The following is a 21,183-nucleotide window of genomic DNA, read 5'->3' on the forward strand; positions in this document are numbered from 1 at the left end:
AGCACCCTTTATTCATTAGTCACATTATGGGTATCCTTGCTTTCACATCCCTACCTCTCACCAATATTCCAGTGACACCTTGGCAATTGGTCTCACCTTATTTCCATCTTCAGACATTGTGGATTCTTTGGTATTCTAGCAGATCTTTCTGATGCCCCTGTTTGGGTATACATGATCATATTCATTATGATATATATTCCTCATTTTTTCTCTTATTTGAGCATATCTAATTCTTACATAATTACTATGAAACATGATGAATACACGGGCAATTATGAGAATATATATATATCAATAATTATTATTATTTTTTTAGATCGATCTGGTCATGAATTTTTCTCTATCACCACCGATTTCTGGGATGTACCGTCCTCTCTCCCTTTGGGACAATTCCTTGCATTCCCTTCATCTCCTCCTCCCCACGCACCGACCTCGGCCAATTTATCCGCCTCAGCCCCGGGTCAGACATTCGCTGGGTCCAGCTGACCTCCTTGTTGGTTGGAACTCTTTTACTTTTTATCTTTATTCTTGTTTCTGGCTACCTCAGTAAGTGGCTTTTATCTTTATTTACATTGGAGCAATGGATATATATTATGCCCATATATATATGCTATATCTCACTGTTAATTTATATTAACAGACCCAGATTTTCAAACTAGCTCCTGCTGAGTGGACATTGAACCACGAAACGCGTAGAGCCTATAAAATATGAAGAAAACCCTAACATTTGAAGACTGAGTTACATGGTGTCTAATTATTTATTTATACAGTATATTGATGGATTATGTAGTTATTGATGGACCATTATATATGTATTCTATGAAGTCAAATACTTCATGTTCATTTTTTATATGTGGATTATTTTATGTATTTACAATGTACTTTTCATGTATTATGTACTAAATCATTTCTTTTTGAGATTGCATATTACCTTTAATATTTACCAATAACTGTCCTCATTTAAAGTCCCACAAACCTTGCTCTTTGTTTTTAATAGATTCCCCAGAAGTTAGCATCAGCGAACCCTCCAGGACACCCCAGCACCCCTTGCCATTACATACATTTAGTGCTGGAGGTGCCGGGAACTGCTTTCCCCTACGTCCCCGCTGAAAAAAAAAACCCAGTTTCTCTAACGTCCTCTGACAGCCGCCGCCCACTCATACAGTCTTCACCAATGGGTATTGACCTCTTATCCATAGGAGCAAGCTAGGCATAAGACTTGTTAGAAATAAAGCAATTTACATAGACACACCCACACCTTTATGGGGCTGTCCCTCTGGTCCAATACCCCCCTGCTGTCAGCATTCCCAACTCAGTTTTGTCTTCTGCCTAGTTAGGACTAAGATAGGCTATCCCTGTGCTGGGGCTACAGTCTCAGCCTTTCTTCTGTTTTATTACTTTTATTTTATGCTAAGTGTTTTCTTTGCACTACTAGCTTTTTATTTGTTCCTGCGCTTAGTTAGTCGGATCTTTGGAAGACTACAGCGTTTGCGGAGCTGGAAATCGGACTGGTTGTCCTGGTGTCCCAGGACAGAGAACCTTATGGAATCCCAGCCCGCCATGGAGCTTTTAGCAGGCTATGCGTTCGCCCTGGCCTTGCAAATGACCTGTCCCTGGCCACCTCGCTAGGACACCTCAAGCGCGGTTCCGTGCTTATCTAGAGTCCTGTTTGGCTGACGGCACCCCCGCCACCTGGGGTGGGAGGCTTCCCATCACAGAGAGGTGCCCACGCCATCATAGAACGGTGAGTAAATTCTGTGTGGGGCCTCTGTCTGGGGATGACAGTCTGCTGGTGTCTGTGCTCTCCCCTCATGTCTGTGTGTCTGGGGCTCGCATTCCTCCTGGTCCCTGCGGGGGCACTACCGCGTCCAAGATGCTCTGTGGGGGGTTGTTGTGGTCCCTAACCCCTGTGGCACTATTACGGTGTTTTTTACTGGGGTACAGACATGTGTGGGCGGCCCGCCGCGGTGAAAAACCGCGGGGCCGCCATTTTGGGTATGGGCGGCTGCTCTGGCTTCACTATGGGCACTTCAGCAGCCATTTTCTATAGTAGTGTATCGCGCCCTTTGGGCGCCATCTTGTGCGTGGCGGTTTGCTTTATACACGTGTTCGGCGGCCATTTTCCTGGAGCCTCCCATTGATTCCTATGGGCAACCATTTTTCTTTAGTCCGAGTCCTATTTAGCCTCTAGCGGTGTGACATCACTTCTTTTCCTCATGCAGAGAGATCGTTAGCAAGCGTGGTAACACTTCTGGGGGTCCTTTTTTGCTGTTTTTTGGGGGAATATCTCTTGGCTATCAGTTTTATTCCTACCTGTGGGGTATTTCAGTCTAGTCCCTATTGCGGTGGGGTCGCCGCTATTGCGATTTAAAGGGCCAGCGCCATAAAAGTTTTTATGGAGTCCCAGGACAGCAAATTCCCCCCAGCTTTGGTGGATGATTCAGGTACGTCTGAATCATCTGCGATTACTGCTTCACTTGCGACTTTAGCGTCCAAGGTGGATCTATTGAAGTCTGAACGGGATTCTAGAAAAAGGCCTAGGCTTTCTCACTCCTCTGATTCAGAGTCTGATATGATTGCCATAGACAGTGTACCCCCTGAAGGGTCTCAGTCCTCTCAGTCGGAAGGGGAGGCGGAGGATGAGGAGGGGGATGATTCCCCCCCTGGGACCGCGAGAGAACACGCTGCTATGTCTGCGCTTATTACCGCTGTTAAAGATACACTATATTTAGAGGATGAGCCCAACCCACCGGCTAAGCGGTCTTCCTGTGGGACCCATAGAACCTAGCAGGTGGCACAGGTGTTTCCTTGTCCCACTGAGTTTCACGAAACGGTGAACGAACAATGGCCCAATTTGAAGCGCAATTTTGTGGTACCAAAACTGTTTCAACTCCGTTATTCCTTTGTGTCTCCTACGGATTTGCGCTGGTCCGTGGCGCCTAAGGTGGATCACACGGTGTCCAGGTTGAACAAGGCCACTCTTATGCCCACGGAGGATTCTCCGGTGTTCAGGGACCCTACGGATAGGCGGATGGAATCTCTTGCTCGCCACTCCTATATGGTGGCGGGTTCCTTGATGAAACCTATTTTCGCCTCAGTGATGGTCTCTCAGGCTGTGGTAGATTGGGCCAAGGTGCTCAGACGCACCCTTGTGGCGGATTCCGCCCCTCCTACTACTTTGGAGTTGGTGGACCAGATTATTCAGGCTGTTCTGTACCTTTGTGACGCGGCTTGGATGAGGCCCCTTTAGCCACACGCCCATCTGCTGCCGTGGTGATAACCCGTCGTTTGGTATGGCTAAAGAGCTGGTCGGCTGACCAGACTTCCAGGAAGACGGTGTCTGACATCCCTTATGCGGGGACTTGCCTTTTTGGGGACTCCCTGGACAAATTGGTTAAAGGGGTCACTGGGGGCAAGAGCACTCTGCTGCCCCAGAATCCCAAGGGTAAGTTTTTCCGCGGTAAGCGGGGCCCTTCCTTTAAACCAAATCAGGGGTCCTTTCGTGCCTTCAAGGCACAGGACAAGGGCAAATCCTTCAAAGGCCATGGTGGCCAGAGGAAGCCCTGGGGCGGGCAAGTCAAAAGCCGCCCATGCTGGCGCGGCGGCCCAGTCCGCCGCGACCTGAAGAGATGCCCTCACCCGTTCCAGGGGTGGGGGGACGTCTGCGCGGTTTTCTCGAACCTTGGCTGCTCCGGATCCCGGACAGGTGGGTTCTGTCACAAGTTAGCCTATAGTTTTGTCTGTATATTCTTACCTCCTTGCTGCAGTGCTTCTGTTTGCCTCCCTTCACATGTGGTGTTTGGGCTTCTCTGTTTCCTATGGGTGTCGCCTGCTCCACTGTGGGTTATATCCTGTTTCTGTCAACTACTTCCTGGGTCACCTCCCTGTTTGCTTCCCTATATATACACAGGCTCAGTGCACTGTTCCTTGCTTGAGCAACAACCCTGTTCTCTGAGCTCCCATCCGTGTATCCCTTGGCTATTGTATCTGATCTCCTGTGTACCGACCCGGCTTTGTTTCTCCGTCTACGTTTGTCTGCTGCCTGTCCTGACCTCGGCTTGTCTCTTGGATCTCTTTATAGTCTCCTGTTTACCCTGCACACGCCAGCGGTCTCCACATCCTCAGCTGGGCCTACCTGGGGGCTGCGACTTGGTTCCAGTCTGCTGCAAGTCCATCCCCACCATCAGGGACAAGGGTGAAGAAGCAGGCTGGGGCTTAGACTCCGCGCCCTGGGGAATCCTGAGCTGGGGATCTATAAGGGCTCACTACCACAGACCCTTGACAGTTTGCTCAAGCCATGAGCTCGTTGGAGACACCGCAGCCACTTCAGGATCAACTTCAGAGTTTGGAACAGAGAGTTAACGTTCAGCAGGCTTATCAAGAACAGATTATGCAGTGTCTGCAGGCTCTTTCTTCCCGTTTGGATCAGCTGCAGATTGTTCCTACTCCCGCTTCCTCCGTTCCAGCTCCTGTGTCCGCCCCTGTTGCTTCCGCTTCCGCAGTCCCTCCAGCAGAGGTCAGTCCTGCAAAACTCCAGCTGCCTCCGCCATCTCGCTTCTCTGGGGACCCCAAAGCTTGTCGGGGATTCATCAATCAGTGCTCAATCCACTTCGAGCTAGCAGGCCATTACTTTCCTACTGATCGTTCCAAGGTGGCGTACATGATTTCACTCCTGTCGGGACCAGCGTTGGCTTGGGCCTCGCCGCTGTGGGAGCGTCAAGATTCTACCATTTCCAGTCTCTCTGCCTTCCTACAAGCTTTCCGTAATACCTTTGATGTGCCTGGCAGGGCCTCATCTGCTTCTGGAGTCCATCTTCGTCTTCGTCAAGAACTGTTGGTCAATATGCAGTTCAGTTTCGCACCCTGGCTTCGGAACTGGCATGGAACAACGAGGCTCTTACTGCAACATTTTGGCAAGGTCTTGCAGATCGTATTATTAAGGACGAACTAGCTGGCAGAACTGTACCCACCACCTTGGATGGCTTGACTTCCCTTAGCATCCAAATTGATGTCCGCTTCCATGAGCGAGATCTGGAAAGGACTGTGTCACGTCACCCCCCACTGGGTCACCTTGCTCCTGTTGTCCAGAACATTCCGGAACAACCCATCTCTCCCGCAGTATTGGCTTCTGAAGAACCCATGCAATTAGGCCGGACACGCCTCGCTCCACAAGAGAGGTCCCGTCGCCTGAGACTCGGCCTGTGTCTTTACTGCGGAGCTGGTGGTCATATGATAAAATCCTGCCCCGTCCATCCGGGAAACTCTCGGGTCTAGGTCGCTCAGAGGGAAGCGATCTAGACCAGAATCTGAACTCTGCCACCTACCCTCGATTTGTTATACCCGTCTCTATTCATTGGGCCCTAAATTCTTATCAAGTTTCTGCATATGTAGACTCTGGAGCAGCCGGGAATTTCATTGAGCAGTCTTTGGCCACTGAACTGGGCATTCCTCTAGTTCCCCTGGCTATGCCTCTAGCTGTTTCGGCAGTGGATGGCTCTACCTTGGCCTTCGGACCCCTACGCTTCAGAACAGCCTCCATCACCATGCATGTCGGTGTTCTTCATCGGGAGGAAGTCTCCTTCCTGATACTTCCCAAGTCTTCTAGTCCCATCATTCTTGGACTTCCATGGTTGAAGAAACACTCACCTTATTTGGATTGGAACTCTGGCCAAGTGTTATCTTGGGGGTTGCAATGCCATCAGACCTGTCTCCCTAAGGTGTCTCCACCTCTCCGTGTACCTGTGGCTGAGGTATCTACCTCTCCAATCCTTCCTCGGCAGTATCTGGCCTTCCAAGATGTCTTTTGCAAAAAAGCTGCTGACACTTTGCATCCTCATCGTCCCTACGACTGTGCGATTGACCTCCAACCCGAGGTTTCACCGCCCCGAGGTAGAGTCTACCCTCTCTCCATCCCGGAGACCCAAGCCATGTCCAAGTACATGCAGGAAAATCTGCAGAAAGGATTTATACGTAAATCCAATTCTCCTGCTGGGGCTGGGTTCTTCTTTGTGGAGAAAAAGGATGGTACACTCCGGCCCTGCATTGATTATAGAGGTCTCAACGCCATCACCATTAAGAATCGGTACCCGTTACCCTTGATTTCCGAACTTTTTGACAGGCTACGAGATGCTCATATTTTCACCAAGTTGGACCTCCGTGGAGCATACAATTTGATTAGGATTCGAGACGGGGATGAATGGAAAACCGCTTTTAACACCAGAGATGGGCACTATGAATATCTCGTAATGCCTTTTGGTTTGTGTAATGCCCCAGCTGTCTTCCAGAACTTTGTTAATTAAATTTTTTCTGATCTCCTATATGTTTGTGTCATCGTGTATCTGGATGACATACTCATCTTTTCTCCAGATTTGAACACTCATCGCCAGCATGTTTGTACGGTTCTTCAACGTCTTAGGGACCACCGCTTGTATGTGAAGTTGGAGAAGTGCCTCTTCGAGCAAACCCAAGTTCCTTTCCTAGGCTACATAGTCACAGATAAAGGGCTGCTTATGGATCCTGCCAAACTTCAGGCCATCTCCAACTGGCCTCAGCCTTCTGGTCTAAAAGCAACGCAACGGTTCTTGGGATTCACCAATTTCTATCGCCAGTTCATCCCTGATTACTCCTCTCTGGTGGCACCCATTACCTCCTTGACCCGGAAGGGTGCCAATGCCAGAACCTGGCCTCCTGAAGCTGTCAAGGCTTTCCACAAGCTCAAATCGGCCTTCCTATCGGCATCTATTCTCAAACGTCCTGACATTCTTCAGCCTTTCTTCTTGGAAGTAGATGCCTCGTCCTTGTGAGTGGGGGCCATCCTTCTCCAAAGACATGTCAGTAAGCTCCGCCCCTGTGCCTTTTTCTCGAAGAAGTTTTCTGATACAGAGAAAAACTACACCATCGGTGATCGGGAGCTTCTGGCTATCAAGCTGGCACTGCAAGAATGGCGACATCTACTGGAGGGGTCTCCTCATCGTATTCTGATCTATACCGATCATAAGAACCTCCAGTATCTGCAGTCCGCCCGACGTTTAAATCCCAGGCAAGCACGATGGGCTCTCTTTTTTGCCAGGTTTAATTTTGACATCACCTTCCGGCCTGGCTCCAAGAATGCTCGTGCGGATGCCTTGTCCAGATCATTTGACGTTGCTGACTCAGAGTGTCATATTGAACCTGAACATATTATTCCTGCCAATTGTTTCCTGGCCTCCACTCACCTTCAGTCTCCACGTATCCCTCCCGGAAAGACTTTTGTGAGGCCCTCCCTTCGCCCCAAGCTTCTCAAATGGGCACATGATTCCAAACTCTCTGGACATCCTGGTGTGCAACGCACCTGTGCCTTCCTGCTGAGTTACTACTGGTGGCCCTCACTCCGGAAGGATGTTGAGGAATATGTCTAGGCTTGCTCCATTTGCGTGCAGTCTAAGTCTTCTACTTCAGCTCCAGCAGGTCTCCTGTTACCTCTTCCTGTTCCAGATGTACCATGGCGCTGCATTTCTATGGACTTTATATCTGAACTACCCCCATCAGCGGGCTCCACCGTTATCTGGGTGGTGGTGGACAGGTTTTCTAAAATGTGTCACTTAACTCCACTTCCAGGCCTACCCTCTGCTGTCACTTTGGCTTCCATCTTCATTAGGGAAATCTTTCGTCTCCATGGTATGCCCTCACACATTGTCTCAGATAGAGGAGTTCAGTTTACGGCCCGCTTCTGGAGAGCCCTGGCCACGTCATTTGGAATCAAGTTGGATTTCTCCTCAGCTTTTCATCCGCAGTCAAATGGTCAAATGGAAAGGGTTAACCAGAATGTGGAACGGTATCTTCGTGCCTTCATTTCTGCCCATCAGGATGATTGGGTAGACCTTTTACCCTGGGCAGAATTTGCCCTCAATAACCATGCTAATGCCAGCACTGGTGAGTCTCCCTTCTTCACGGTATTTGGCCGCCATCCTTCAGTACCATTTCCTGTTCCGATCTCTGCTGAAGTGCCGGCGGCCGCAGAGGTGCAACGGTCTCTCAATTCTATCTGGGCAGATGTTTCCAAGAATTTACATATGGCGGCTTCCAGGTACAAGGTAGCTGCTGATCGTCATCGCCGTGCGAGCCCCAAAATTCTCCCTGGTGATAAGGTTTGGCTCTCTACCAAGAATATCCGTCTCAGGGTACCCTCTATGAAGTTTGCTCCCCGTTTCATTGGTCCCTTTACAATCCTCTGCCAGGTTAACCCTGTCGCTTTTAAGCTCCGTCTCCCGTCACATCTAAAAATCCCCAATGTTTTCCATGTTTCTCTCCTGAGACCATACATCATCAATAGGTTTTCTCGTCCTATTCGTCGTCCTTCTCCAATAGCCAGTACTTCGGATCAGTACGAAATCAAGCAAATCTTGGATTCCAAATTCTCCAGGGGGAGGCTCTTGTATCTAGTGGACTGGAAAGGATATGGTCCTGAGGAGAGATGTTGGATTCCTTCCACTGATGTTTCTGCACCTCGTTTGGTGAAACTTTTTCATCAGAAGTTTCCTCTCAAGGCTGGGCCCAAACGAGTGGGGAGGCCCCATAAGAGGGGGGGGTATTGTCACAAGTTAGCCTATAGTTTTGTCTGTATATTCTTACCTCCTTGCTGCAGTGCTTCTGTTTGCCTCCCTTCACATGTGGTGTTTGGGCTTCTCTGTTTCCTATGGGCGTCGCCTGCTCCACTGTGGGTTATATCCTGTTTCTGTCAACTACTTCCTGGGTCACCTCCCTGTTTGCTTCCCTATATATACACAGGCTCAGTGCACTGTTCCTTGCTTGAGCAACAACCCTGTTCTCTGAGCTCCCATCCGTGTATCCCTTGGCTATTGTATCTGATCTCCTGTGTACCGACTCGGCTTTGTTTCTCCGTCTACGTTTGTCTGCTGCCTGTCCTGACCTCGGCTTGTCTCTTGGATCTCCTTATAGTCTCCTGTTTACCCTGCACACGCCAGCGGTCTCCACATCCTCAGCTGGGCCTACCTGGGGGCCGCGACCTGGTTCCAGTCTGCTGCAAGTCCATCCCCACCATCAGGGGCAAGGGTGAAGAAGCAGGCTGGGGCTTAGACTCCGCGCCCTGGGGAATCCTGAGCTGGGGATCTATAAGGGCTCACTACCACAGACCCTTGACAGGTTCAGGAAATCATTCGATCAGGTTACAAGATCGAATTCCTTTCGCGGCCAGCGGACAGGTTCTTTGCCTCAAATCTTCATTTGACCCCAGATTACAAGATCTTCATCGGGCGGTTCAGGATCTTCTCGCCCAGGGGGTTATTGTCCCGGTGCCGCATCGGGACAGATTTCAGGGGTTTTACTCAAATCTGTTCACTGTGCCCAGAAAGGAGGGCAAGGTACGTCCGATTCTGGACTTGAAAGCTCTGAACCGCTTTGTGCGGGTTCAAATATTCCGCATGGAATCCCTCCATTCGGTGGTAGCCTCCCTGAGCCCGGGAGATTTCCTGGCTTCCATCGACCTCAAGGATGCGTATTTACACATCCCCATATTTGTGGGTCATCAGAGGTACCTCCGATTCGCAATCGCGGAGGAACACTATCAGTTTGTGGCGTTACCTTTCGGTCTTGCTTTGGCTCCAAGGATGTTTACCAAAGTGCTGGCTCCTGTTCTGGCCCTGTTACGGGCGCAGAGAGTTGCGATCTTGGGATATCTGGACTATCTCCTGTTAAGATTGAATGCCAGCCCGAGTCTGTTACGCGATCTGTCAACTACGGTTCAGACGCTCCAGGAGTTCGGGTGGACCATCAACGTTCAGAAGTCGACTTTGTCCCCTTCTGTTCGACTCCCTTACTTGGGGATGGTCCTGGATTCCACCCAAGAAAAAGTCTTTCTGCTGGAGAACAAGCTCCGGACTCTGCAGAACGAGGTCAGGTCCCTCAGGGACAGCGAATCCTCGTCGCTCAGGACCTGCATGCGGTCCCTGGGATTGATGGTGTCAGCCTTCGAGGCGATACCGTTTGCACAGTTCCACACACGATCTCTCCAAGCGGAGATCCTAGCCAGGTGGGACAGGCTTCCTCAATCCTTGGAAAAGAGGATATCTTTGAGTCGTCAAGCCAGATAGGCTCTTCTGTGGTGGCTCCAGTCTCCGGCTATAATGTAGGGGAAGTCCTTCCGGCCATTGTTGTGGACGGTGATCACCACGGATGCCAGCCTGTTGGGCTGGGGTGGCGTTCTGGGCACTCTGTCTGCCCAGGGCACTTGGTCGGAGGAGGAAGCCTCCCTGCCGATAAACATCTTGGAAATGCGAGCGATCAGACTGTGCTTGCTCCGTTGGTCGGATCATCTTCGGGGCCGCCCTGTGCGGGTGCAGACGGACAACGCCACTGCGGTGGCTTACATCAATCACCAATGGGGCACCAGGAGTGCCCGGGCGGCCCAGGAAGTGACCAAAATTCTGTCTTGGGCCGACACACAAGTCCCAGCGATTTCGGCAGTTCATGTTCCGGGTGTGGAGAATTGGCAGGCCAATTATGATGATTATGATGATCAAAAAAAAAAAAGTGATCAAATACCACCAAAAGTTTGTGGAAAAAAAAGGACGTCAATTTCATTTGGGTACAGCGTCGCACAACTGCGCAATTGTCCATTAAAGTCACGCAGTGCCGAATCGCAAAACAGGCCCTGGTCAGGAAGGGGGTAAAATCTTCCGGGGCTTAAGTGGTTAATGTATCAAGTCTGATTCTACTCCTATGATCTATGGGCAATTTATAGTGCTATTTATTCATATGTTTTACTTACACTATTTATGATTTTTAATTTACCCTATTTTGCACTGCCTCATTGATTATTGTAGAGATCTGGTGCAGCACTGTTTTTTTGTGATTTATTGATATATAGCGGGTACCCTAAACCTATCTTGGACTGCCGCTAACTACCACTAACTGCCTCTCACACTAACTTGCGTCACAAGTGACACTAATACAGTGATCAGGATTCTAGGACAATATCCCCCTGGACAATATCCCCCCGGACAATATCCTCCCTGGACAATATCCCCCCGGACAATATCCCCCCTCTAACCCTAACCCTATGTCCAGGGGGATGTTGTCCAGGGGGATTATGTCCAGGGGGATGTTTTCCGGGGGGATATTGTCCGGGGGGATATTGTCCTGATACCAGTGATCAGTAAATTATCTGTATACTGTATATAATTACACTGTGACAGGGGGTGAAATGGTTAACTGGGGGGGAGATCAGGGGGTGACAAATGTGCCTATGTGTACTGGTGTCAGTGTAGTGCTTGTGTACTCACTGGCTGAAGCTCTCTTCTCTCATGCTGGAAATGAAAAGGGCTCCAGGAGAGAAGATTGCATAATTTACTGTGCCTGTGTTTATATTACAAAGGCACAGGACGTTCTGCAATTGGTCAGAACCAATCACCAGGTCCAGGCCAAAAATCATTGGCGTGGACCTGATGACTGACCGGTTCTGAACCGAATCAGCACATCGCGGGGACGGTGGGCACACAATCCCTTCTAGCCGTGTGCGCAGCTGACCTAGAGTTACGTCAGTTCGCGCTGCTGAGCCACCTTGCCGCAGTAAAACTGCGGTGGATGGTCGGCGACTGATTAATAGAGGGGTAACAAGATCTCCATCACTTTGGGATGGTTTCCCACAGTTTATGTTTTTCAGACTAGTGTTCTATATTCGTGGGAGTGGAAGAATTCATCCAGTAGTACCATATTAGTCATAATTTTCTATTTTGGTGATTGAGACCTGCAGTAATGACTCCATGTTCTTAAGATCTATAATTTTAGAACACCACAGTTGTACTGTCAGGATAGCCTCTTGTTTCCACAGAATTAGAATGCAGCCCCTAGCAGCATTCAGTAATTGATCAGTAAGGAGTGCCTACATCTGTTTCTGGGAAGGCAGTTAGAGTAAAAAAGGTATGCAGAAGGATTATCTCCAAAAGCAATGCTACTCAATTTATAAGGGATATCACGTGCCTGGTCCGGAAGGTTCCCAGTTATGGGCAATCCCAAACAAAAAGAACTGTGACCTCATGTACCTTACGCCTTTAACAAAGTTTGAAAGTCTGAGGGTTTTTTATGTAGTACAGATGGAAGTCTATGTTGTTAGGACTTTGATATCTAATGGGGATGGATAAACAATGTACAAAGTACAAGAAATTATTTCTCTGTCCAGGGGGAATGTTGGTCTATGAGGCACATCAAGAGGTTGTATGTTTGAGACAAAGAATGCCACAGGATACCTTTTTCAGTACATAGAAAATCATAGGGAGTATGGTATTACCCTAGGTGATATTGCTTGAAAATAAATGCCTAGAAATGGTGTAGTTTTAGCATATTTCACCTGGATAAGGGAAGGATAGTCACTGTGTGTAGGTTGGAGACACCACTAGTAGTTTTTGTAGTCCCTGAATCTAAACCTAATAGCCTGAAGTAATAGTTTGAGTTGTTTATCTTGTAGACCTGATTCAATATCGGGTCTTCCCAGTACTGATCATTTCTGTGTCCTATTTACTAGGAGATAAGGCCAGCATTGGATACATCCTTTAGGGTGGGTTAAAGTTTTGACAGGGGTCTTCACTAGCCATTTATTCTCTACAGTATGTATCATATTTAAGAACAGATGTGGAATTGGTATTGGCAATGTCTGGAATAGGTAAAGTAAACAATTAGGAATATTTATTTTAAGAAATTTTTGGCATCATCTCTGAACCAGACGTTTTTGCAAGTCTAGTCTTATAGCCTGTTACAGAGGTGGTAAATTCACCTAAAAAATCTATTGGCTGTGGGAGTGAACTTCATACCTTCAAGATGAAATTGTTTTTTAGATTATACATTTGGGGTTTGGAGATGGAGATGTTAATGGCTTCAAATTTCTGTAAATTGATTTTGACATTGGAAAGCTGATCATTTTTGTTCAGAATAAGTTCTGGTGTAGTTATGAAAAACAGAAGGTCATCCGTGCAGGTTTCTACCCTTATATTGACTTTTTACATAATTTTAAATTTCTACATAACATACAAAAATCAAAATTGCAACACAATCAAGTACAAATATGCAAGTTTTTTAAAAAAAGGAAAAAAAAAAAGATACATTCTGGTAAATAGTTTTGTAATATTGTAATACTGTGTGCTTACTGTAAGTGAACTATAGTTTTCCGACTGTGAACAAAGGTCAAAGTCCAGTCAGGGCTCAGCAAGTCTTGTCTAGGCTTTGTCTAGGATTTATGTTTGCAGTTGAGTTTCCAGTATGTAATTAAAACATTTTAGAATTATCTACAAGAAAGAGGAAACTGTCTGCTTTAAAATAAGAAGTCACTTGTCTTCCAAGGGGGCCTGAGAATGTTTAGAATATCAACTATTAGGTTCCATTATCTACAAGGTTGCTTGTAAATACCCTTTTAGTGTGCCCTGGTTCAAGTGCCATTGCCAAATTGACCTACTGCCCTGCTGGTTAAAGAATGAATTTGATCAAATACATATTTTCATCAGCAAGAGAGTAGCACACCCTGTCTTTCTGCCCTGCTACCCCCCCCCCCTCCCCACTCCCCATTGGCAATTCCTGGTTGTCAAAAAGAAAGCTTGGAGTTGCTATGTAAATGCAGGAGCTATCAATGGGACGAGCTTTGATATGCATATATTGCCAGTTAAAGCAATTTGAAAGAAAAAAAAATAGTTTTCTTTAAAATAAAATTTGTTACCCTTTATTTAACCCCTTATTAATCCCTAGATTGCCCAAGTGTGCCCTAATTAACTTCTCCTTCCTCCTAAAGTAAAATGTGTTCCCCTTTTATTTAACCCCTTATTAACCCCTAGATTGCCTGAATATGCCCTAATTAACTTCTCCTTCCTCTTCTCCCCTTAGTTATTATTTTTTTGCAGATTTTTTTTTCTTGTTTCTGTTTATCTCCTTGGAGAAAAATCCGTTCATTGATTACACTGCATGTAACATGATCAGTGAATCCTAGTGAGACCTGAGTCCTATCATTCATCAGACTCTCCCCATTCACAGATCATGTTACATACAGTGTAATCAATTAATGGCTTTGTCTGTCTGATAAACATGAGACATACTTTATTACAGATAAGTAATATGACTGCAGATATAGAAGAAACATTTTTTTTTGGCTAAACTTCAGTTTTGAGCAGTAATGCCGATGTTATTTTCCATAACAATAATCTGGCCTTTGTGAAATTTGGTTTAGTTAACAATCAATAAAATATAATGTGACAATATATAAAAATGTCAAACAAATCAATTTGTCTAAAAGATGAATCCTGTGTGATAAAACAGCCAGTTGTAACATTGCCCCTGATGACGTCAGTTGTGACAAAATTCTTGGACGGAATTCACGCTCGTGATATCACCGTGCACTCGGAAACCATGAGCTGGTTAGCTCAGATCCAGTTACCAGTATTTTTGTTTTCATGCTCAATTTTACTAATAACATTGTTAGTAATTAGTGCTTCCTTGTTTTTAATAAATATACTATACATTTTTACCCTACATTCACACCTATGTCTTTTCTAATGTTAGTAGTATTTTGCATAAATAGTGATCTGGTGCGCTAAACAAAATATAAATCACTTATGCCTTATAAATGAAAAACACAAATGCAACAATATGTGTGACAATGGTGATTCCCACAAGTGACAAATTGGTGTCAATGTGAGGTGCCCCAAATGGGGTGTGAATCTTAATACAAATATAAATAATATTGTCCAAAGTGCAATGTCCAAATGCTGGGAATCGGATTCTTAACAGAAAATTAACTCTGATGACTCCAAGTGGTGAATATGAATCCAATGGTGAAAATTCAAACAAAAAGGTGCCTAATGACATGTCGTGAATCCCACCACCTCCAGGATTGGCTTCTCCAGGATTGGCTTCTTACCAGCAGGTAGGGATATTAAGGCAATAAATTCCACCCAAGAGTGATAACTCCCTGTGCTGTGGAAGTGATGGCACACTTCTTTACACCTTGTGGTAGAGACAAACAAACCAGCCCCTTACCAGATGGATGTTGTCATGAAGCATGTATCTGTCCCTTTAAGGGCCTTCCCCCCCATCAGCCACAGTGGATAAACGCTTGGGTCTCTTGCTGGGGATCTCCTATGGCTTCTATACTTCTCTAAACATCCTCCACAGATGTTCTCATACATATAGTGAACGAAATAGACAGCCAATGGTGCATTACCCCAACAAACTTTATTGTAAGACAATGTAATACACTTACATGATCACCCCAAGAGTAAGCTTGTAAACTTAGGTGTCCGTGGCCGCCTGCAGTGCGGACCGCAGATGAAGAACATCTGTGGAGGATGTTTAGAGATGTATAGAAGCCATAGGAAATCACCAGCAAGAGACCCAAGTGTTTATCCACTGTGGCTGATGGGGGGGAAGGCCCTTAAAGGGACAGATACATGCTTCATGACAACATCCATCCGGTAAGGGGCTGGTTTGTTTGTCTCCACCACAAGGTGTAAAGAAGTGTGCCATCACTTCCACAGCACAGGGAGTTATCATTCTTGGGTGGAATTTATTGCCTTAATATCCCTACCTGCTGGTAAGAAGCCAATCCTGGAGGTGGTGGGATTCACTACATGTCATTAGGCACCTTTTTGTTAGAATTTTCCCCATTAGACTCATATTCACCACTTGGAGTCGCCAGAGTTAATTTTCTGTTAAGAATCTGAGTTCCAGCATTTGGACATTGCACTTTGGACAATATTATTTATATTTGTATTAAGATTCACACCCCATTTGGGGCACCTCACATTGACACCAATTAGTCCCTTGTGGGAATCACCATTGTTACACATATTGTTGCATTTGTGTTTTGGGGGAATAACCATTGTTATACACATTGTTGTATTTGTGTTTTTTCATTTATAAGGCATAAGTGATTTATATTTTGTTTAGCGCACCAGATCACTATTTATTCAATTTATAATTCCAAATCAGGTATTTGGATCTTTGGTTGCAGCTTACATTTTTCTTTATATCAACGCACCCTTTTATTCATTTTATTCAGTAGTGTTTTGCAGTTTGCAGAAACACACTACAGTAGACATGTGCAATTTGTTTCGGTCCTAATTTGGACGATTTTTTGGTTATTCGGAGATTCCGATTTATCCGAATGTCCGAATGAAATAGTAACGAAAAGCAAATTTAGTTTAAATCTGTTAAATTATTATTGTTTATTCATTTTAAAATGAATTCCAGCTTTTCAGAAATATTCAAATTCGGATCAAAAAAAAGATCGACTGATTTGAATTCTGTGTGAAGAAATAGCTTGTTGTTAAGCAGTAGGCCAGGAAGACGGCCGCCCATGTCCTCAACAACCATGAGTCATCATCTGTCAATGGGCTTCCCCACTGACAGGTAAATGTAAAAAAAAGAATGCCAGCATTGCCTGGCAATAGAAAAATGTTTTTAAAAAAAACGGCAGGCAGAGGGTTGTTTTTTATTTTTTAATAAAGGATTTTTTAAAAACTGTCTCTGTGTTTTTAATATTCTTTTACACTTTTTTGATGAATGGGTATGGGTACTATGTACCCCATACTCATCCACATGGGGGGGGGGGGACCTGGGATCTGGGTGCTTCTAGATTATGAAAGCCCTCTGCCTGCAGACCCCAACAATTACGACGCCCACTGCCACCGCCAGACTCGGGGAAAAAAAAAAAAAAGCTCCGCTCGTGACAAACACTCCCACGGTCTGCCTGCCTCGCCATGTGACATTTCTTAAATAGCTATGGGGCGATCACTGCCCCTCTGTGAGGTCATGCTGGACCGCCGACATCACAGGGGGGCAGGGCCATCAGGGCATGTGGCCTGGTATGGTTAATGAGGGAGTGCTCCTCCCTTTCCTGACCTTCTGGACTGAATGCTTGGATAAGGGTGTGATATGGATTTTGGGGGGGACCCCCACACTATTTTTTAAAAAAAAGTTTGGCGTGGAGATCCCCTCTAAATCCATATCAGACCTGAGGGGTTTTTTTTTATGCCAGCAATCCTTTTTTTTACATTCAGCTGTCAGCAGGAGATCCCGCTGACAGCTGATGACTCATCAGTTGTTAAGGACTTGGTGGTTGGCTTCCCAGCCCACTGCTTAGCAACCAGCTATATACAGTGTGTTTTAAAGAGAAAAAAAATGCAAAAGGCAAAATGCATGAAAATTTCCTTTAACGGCGCATCAAAAACGCAGGCTTAAAAATGCAAAATGCACAGCAAAAAGCGCCGGAAAAAATGCAACAAGCACAGCCCACATAGATGTGAATCTAGTATGTATGATATTATGGGGCAACTCCCACCAAGGAGTGAATGATTTCTATACCAAGTGAAATTTATTTACACAGCGCTTCTAACTCTTTTGATTAAGAGTCCACAATTTCTCGTAAGAAGCCATTTTTTTACCCTATGGTGGAGGTGCACTCGGGTGATTCACTTTTTGGTTTGTCATTTATACCCATATTGATATAATGGGCGTATAGGGCATTGAAGCCTTCATTCCTGGAACTTTCATGAAGTGTCACAACAGACTGTTTTATCACACGGGACTCATCTTTTGACAATTTTGACTTGTTTCACATTTTTATATTTTGTCACATTATATTTTATTGATTGTCAGCGTGGCAAACCCTATTTCACATATGTAATTTACAATTCTATCCGATTGTTTTTTGCCAGCAACTTGCTTGATCTACCAGTGCAATAATTTTTGATTTTCTGTAATAATCTGGCCTTCTCCACTCTCACTGGTTGTCATAAGGGATTGCCTTGCGGTTCGCCCAGCGGTCGGTTCGTGGCGAACTTTGCTCGTTCGCAGTCCGCCGATTTTGCGAACATATGGCATTGTTAGCGGCTGCCATATTAGTTTACATTGGGGAGAGCTTTGACCCATGACACAGCCATCAGGTGGAACAGGACAGCCAATTGAGACATTTCAGCACATGGACATACCCCATACCTTATAAATAGACCTGACCTGGCGGCCATTTCACATTCTGCTTTTTGCCAGTGTAGGGAGAGGTTTGCTGTGTGCACCAGGGACAGATTGTCAGTGACACAAATCGCTCTGTTAAGGTCCACAAAAGTCCTTTTAAGGGCTGGTATTTGGTATAGGTGTACTGTCTCTTTTGTCAGTGTAGGGAGAGGTTTGCTGTGCGCACCAGGGACAGATTGTCAGTGACACAAATCTCTCTGTTAAGGTCCACAAAAGTCCTTTTAAGGGCTAGTATTTGGTATAGGTGTACTATTCTTTGGAGTGCAGCGCACTATATAGGGGTGTAATACACTTATAATATACTTTCTAATATATAGCATATTATAGTGGATTTGTATTGTGCACTGTGCAGCATTGTGACTGGTGTGGTGAGCGTTTCTGCAGCAATACTACAACTACAAACAGTGACAAAAGCACTTTTAAAAAAGTATTATAACTGGTGTAATAGACCATTGGCCCCCCTAAACGACAGATTGAAGAGGGGTGTTATCTGATTACACTTTTATAAGTGTATTTGTGTCCTGCAACAATATTGCCTCTTTTGCTGCATTAACTCTGCTACACACAGTGCCAAACTTACTGGCCAATTTTTTGTACAACTGGTGTGATAGACCAGTGGCCCCCCAATATCACAGATTGAAGTGGGGTGTTATATACCTTGTTCCACATATACTGTGTTTCTCTAAAGACTTTTGTCACAGGGTAATTTTAAAAATGACAGGCAGAGGAAGAGGCAGGCCCTTACGCAGGGGTGGTAGGGGTAGGGCAGGAGCAGTAGGCTGGAGCCAAAGTGTGAAGTTTCAGAAGGTACGTTCGATTACGTCAAAGGACGCACCAGACTTGGTTGAGTGGCTCACTCAGCCTTCCTCTTCTGCACCCTCCTCATCCTCTCTATCTGCACCCTCTTCACTCTCTGCTGTGTGCACCCTCAAAGACACCACCACCAACACCACCACCATATACCCTCCACTTGAGTCACTGGAATTATTTTCCGATCCATCGCAAGACATTTGCGATGCACAGCCATTCTTGGCATTGGATCAGGAAGAGGAGGTAGCAACAGCCGCCACTCAGCAGTCTGACGACAGTACCCAGATCAGCCCAAGGAGGTTGGTCCCCGCTGTTGCTACCTACTCCGAGATCTCTAATGTTAGTGGTGGGGAAGGTGACGTCGATGATGACGTGTCTATGGATGTCACGTGGGTGGCCACAAGAGAGGAAGAGGAGGGGAGTTCAGAGGGAGAGACGGACCAGCAGATAATGAGTAGAAGCAGGTGGAATTTACATTGCACAGGAGGGACAAAGCAGACTGCTAATGTATCAGGAGCGAGCCATCAACCATGTACGGTCACATCTGGCGCTCCCAGGATGCCGGCACATGGCTCCGCAGTGTGGGCCTTTTTTAATGTGTCCGCTGCTGACAATAGTGTTGCCATCTGCAGTCTTTGCAGTCAACGCATAAGTCACAGTAAGCCCAACACTCACCTAGGGACGACCACCTTAAGAAGGCACCTGGACTCCCATCACCGAGCCCAGTGGGAGCAACCCCGTCAGAACCCACAAAGCCACACTCCAGGCTCTCACCGTCCAGCCTCTTCTCCTTCTCCTCTCTCCTCTCTCCTCACAATTGTCCTCCACTCCACCTTCCATCATGCCATCCTCACGTTGTTCTGAAAAAGGCAGGCTTCCATGGCCCAAATGTTGGAGTGTAAAAAAATGACGCCGGATAACCCTCTTGCCCAACGGTTGACTGCTGGCTTGTCGGAACTGATAGCCCGCCAACTACTGCCAAATCAACTGGTGGACTCGAAAGCCTTTCAGAAATTTGTGGCCATTGGAACACCACAATGGAAGGTCCCAGACAGGAAATATTTCTTGCAGAAGGTCATTCCAGAGCTGTATGGCCATGTTCAGCGGCAAGTGAATGTATCTCTGGCACACAGTGTCGGTGCCAAGATACATCTGACCACAGACACATGGTCTAGCAAACACGGGCAGGGAAGGTATATAACTTTTACTGCCCACAGGGTGAACCTTGTGACGGCCGTCAAGCATGTAACCCGTGGCACCCGTGTAGATTTGGTTTTACCACCACGGATTGCATGGAGGCCTGCCTCTTCTTCTCCTCCTCCTACTGCATCCCTTCTCTCCTCCTCGGCTGACTCCTCCTTTTCCGCTGCTACCGTCTCTTTCGCTGCACCGCCCAAGATCCCCAGAACCTATTCCACATGCCAGGTGAGACGTTGCCATGCTGTGCTGCGTCTGTTGTGCCTGGAAGCCAAGAGCCACACTGGTCCTGCACTCCTTTCAGCTTTGCGTTCACAGGCAGATCAGTGGCTGACACCGCTCAATTTGACAGTTGGTAAAGTGGTGAGCGACAACGGTGCCAGTCTGCTGAATGCGCTGAAACAGGGCAAAATTACACACGTGCCATGCATGGCACGCGTCCTCAACTTGGTCGTCCTGAGCGATTCGTTGCCAAATACCCTGGGGTCCAGGACGTCTTGCAGCAGGCCAGGAAAATCTTGGGCCATTTCAGAAGATCTTACACAGCCATGGCTCGCCTTGCTGACATTCAGCGGCGACACAACCTGCCCGTCAGGCGTCTTATTTGTGACTGCTCCGACACGATGGAACTCAACCTTGTATATGCTTGATAGGCTGCTCCAGCAGGAACGTGCAGTTAACAACTACCTGTACGAACTCTGCGGCAGGACAGGTTCTGGGGAACTTGCGTTTTTTTCACCTCGCCAGTGGCTGCTCATGCGCGACGCATGCAGACTTCTGCGGCCATTTGATGAGATCACCAAACTGGCCAGTCACGGCCAGAGCACCATCAGTGACATCGTACCTTGTGCCTTCTTTCTGGAGCGTGCATTGCGTCATGTTATTGATCAAGGAGCAGGAAGATGAGGAAGTCGCAATGTTGGATGAATTCCCAGGGGTGCTACTCCATCTGAGTCAAGTCAACAACAGGAGTCTGAAGAGGAGTCAGAGGAGGATGGTGCCGGGGCGGATGAGGAGGAGCAAGAAGAGCATGCTTTAAACCTGTCTAGGATCCCTGGTGTTGTCCGTGGATGGGGGGAGGAGAACGAGGACGACATTATCCTGGATGATGAGCTGGAACCAGGCCACTACACCACTTACAGTTTAGTGCGAATGGGGGCCTTCATGCTC

General features: G+C 46.7%; 1 long non-coding RNA gene across 1 annotated transcript in view; it reads left to right on the forward strand.

The window, feature by feature from the left end:
* The window catches only part of LOC309551362, a 715,521-nt gene that overhangs the window by 506,051 nt on the left and 188,287 nt on the right, over positions 1-21,183 (forward strand). The gene's annotated exons all lie outside the window — the stretch shown is intronic.

This window comes from Pelophylax lessonae (assembly GCF_965119305.1).
Source record: "Pelophylax lessonae genome assembly, chromosome: 3".
Lineage (NCBI taxonomy): Eukaryota > Metazoa > Chordata > Amphibia > Anura > Ranidae > Pelophylax > Pelophylax lessonae.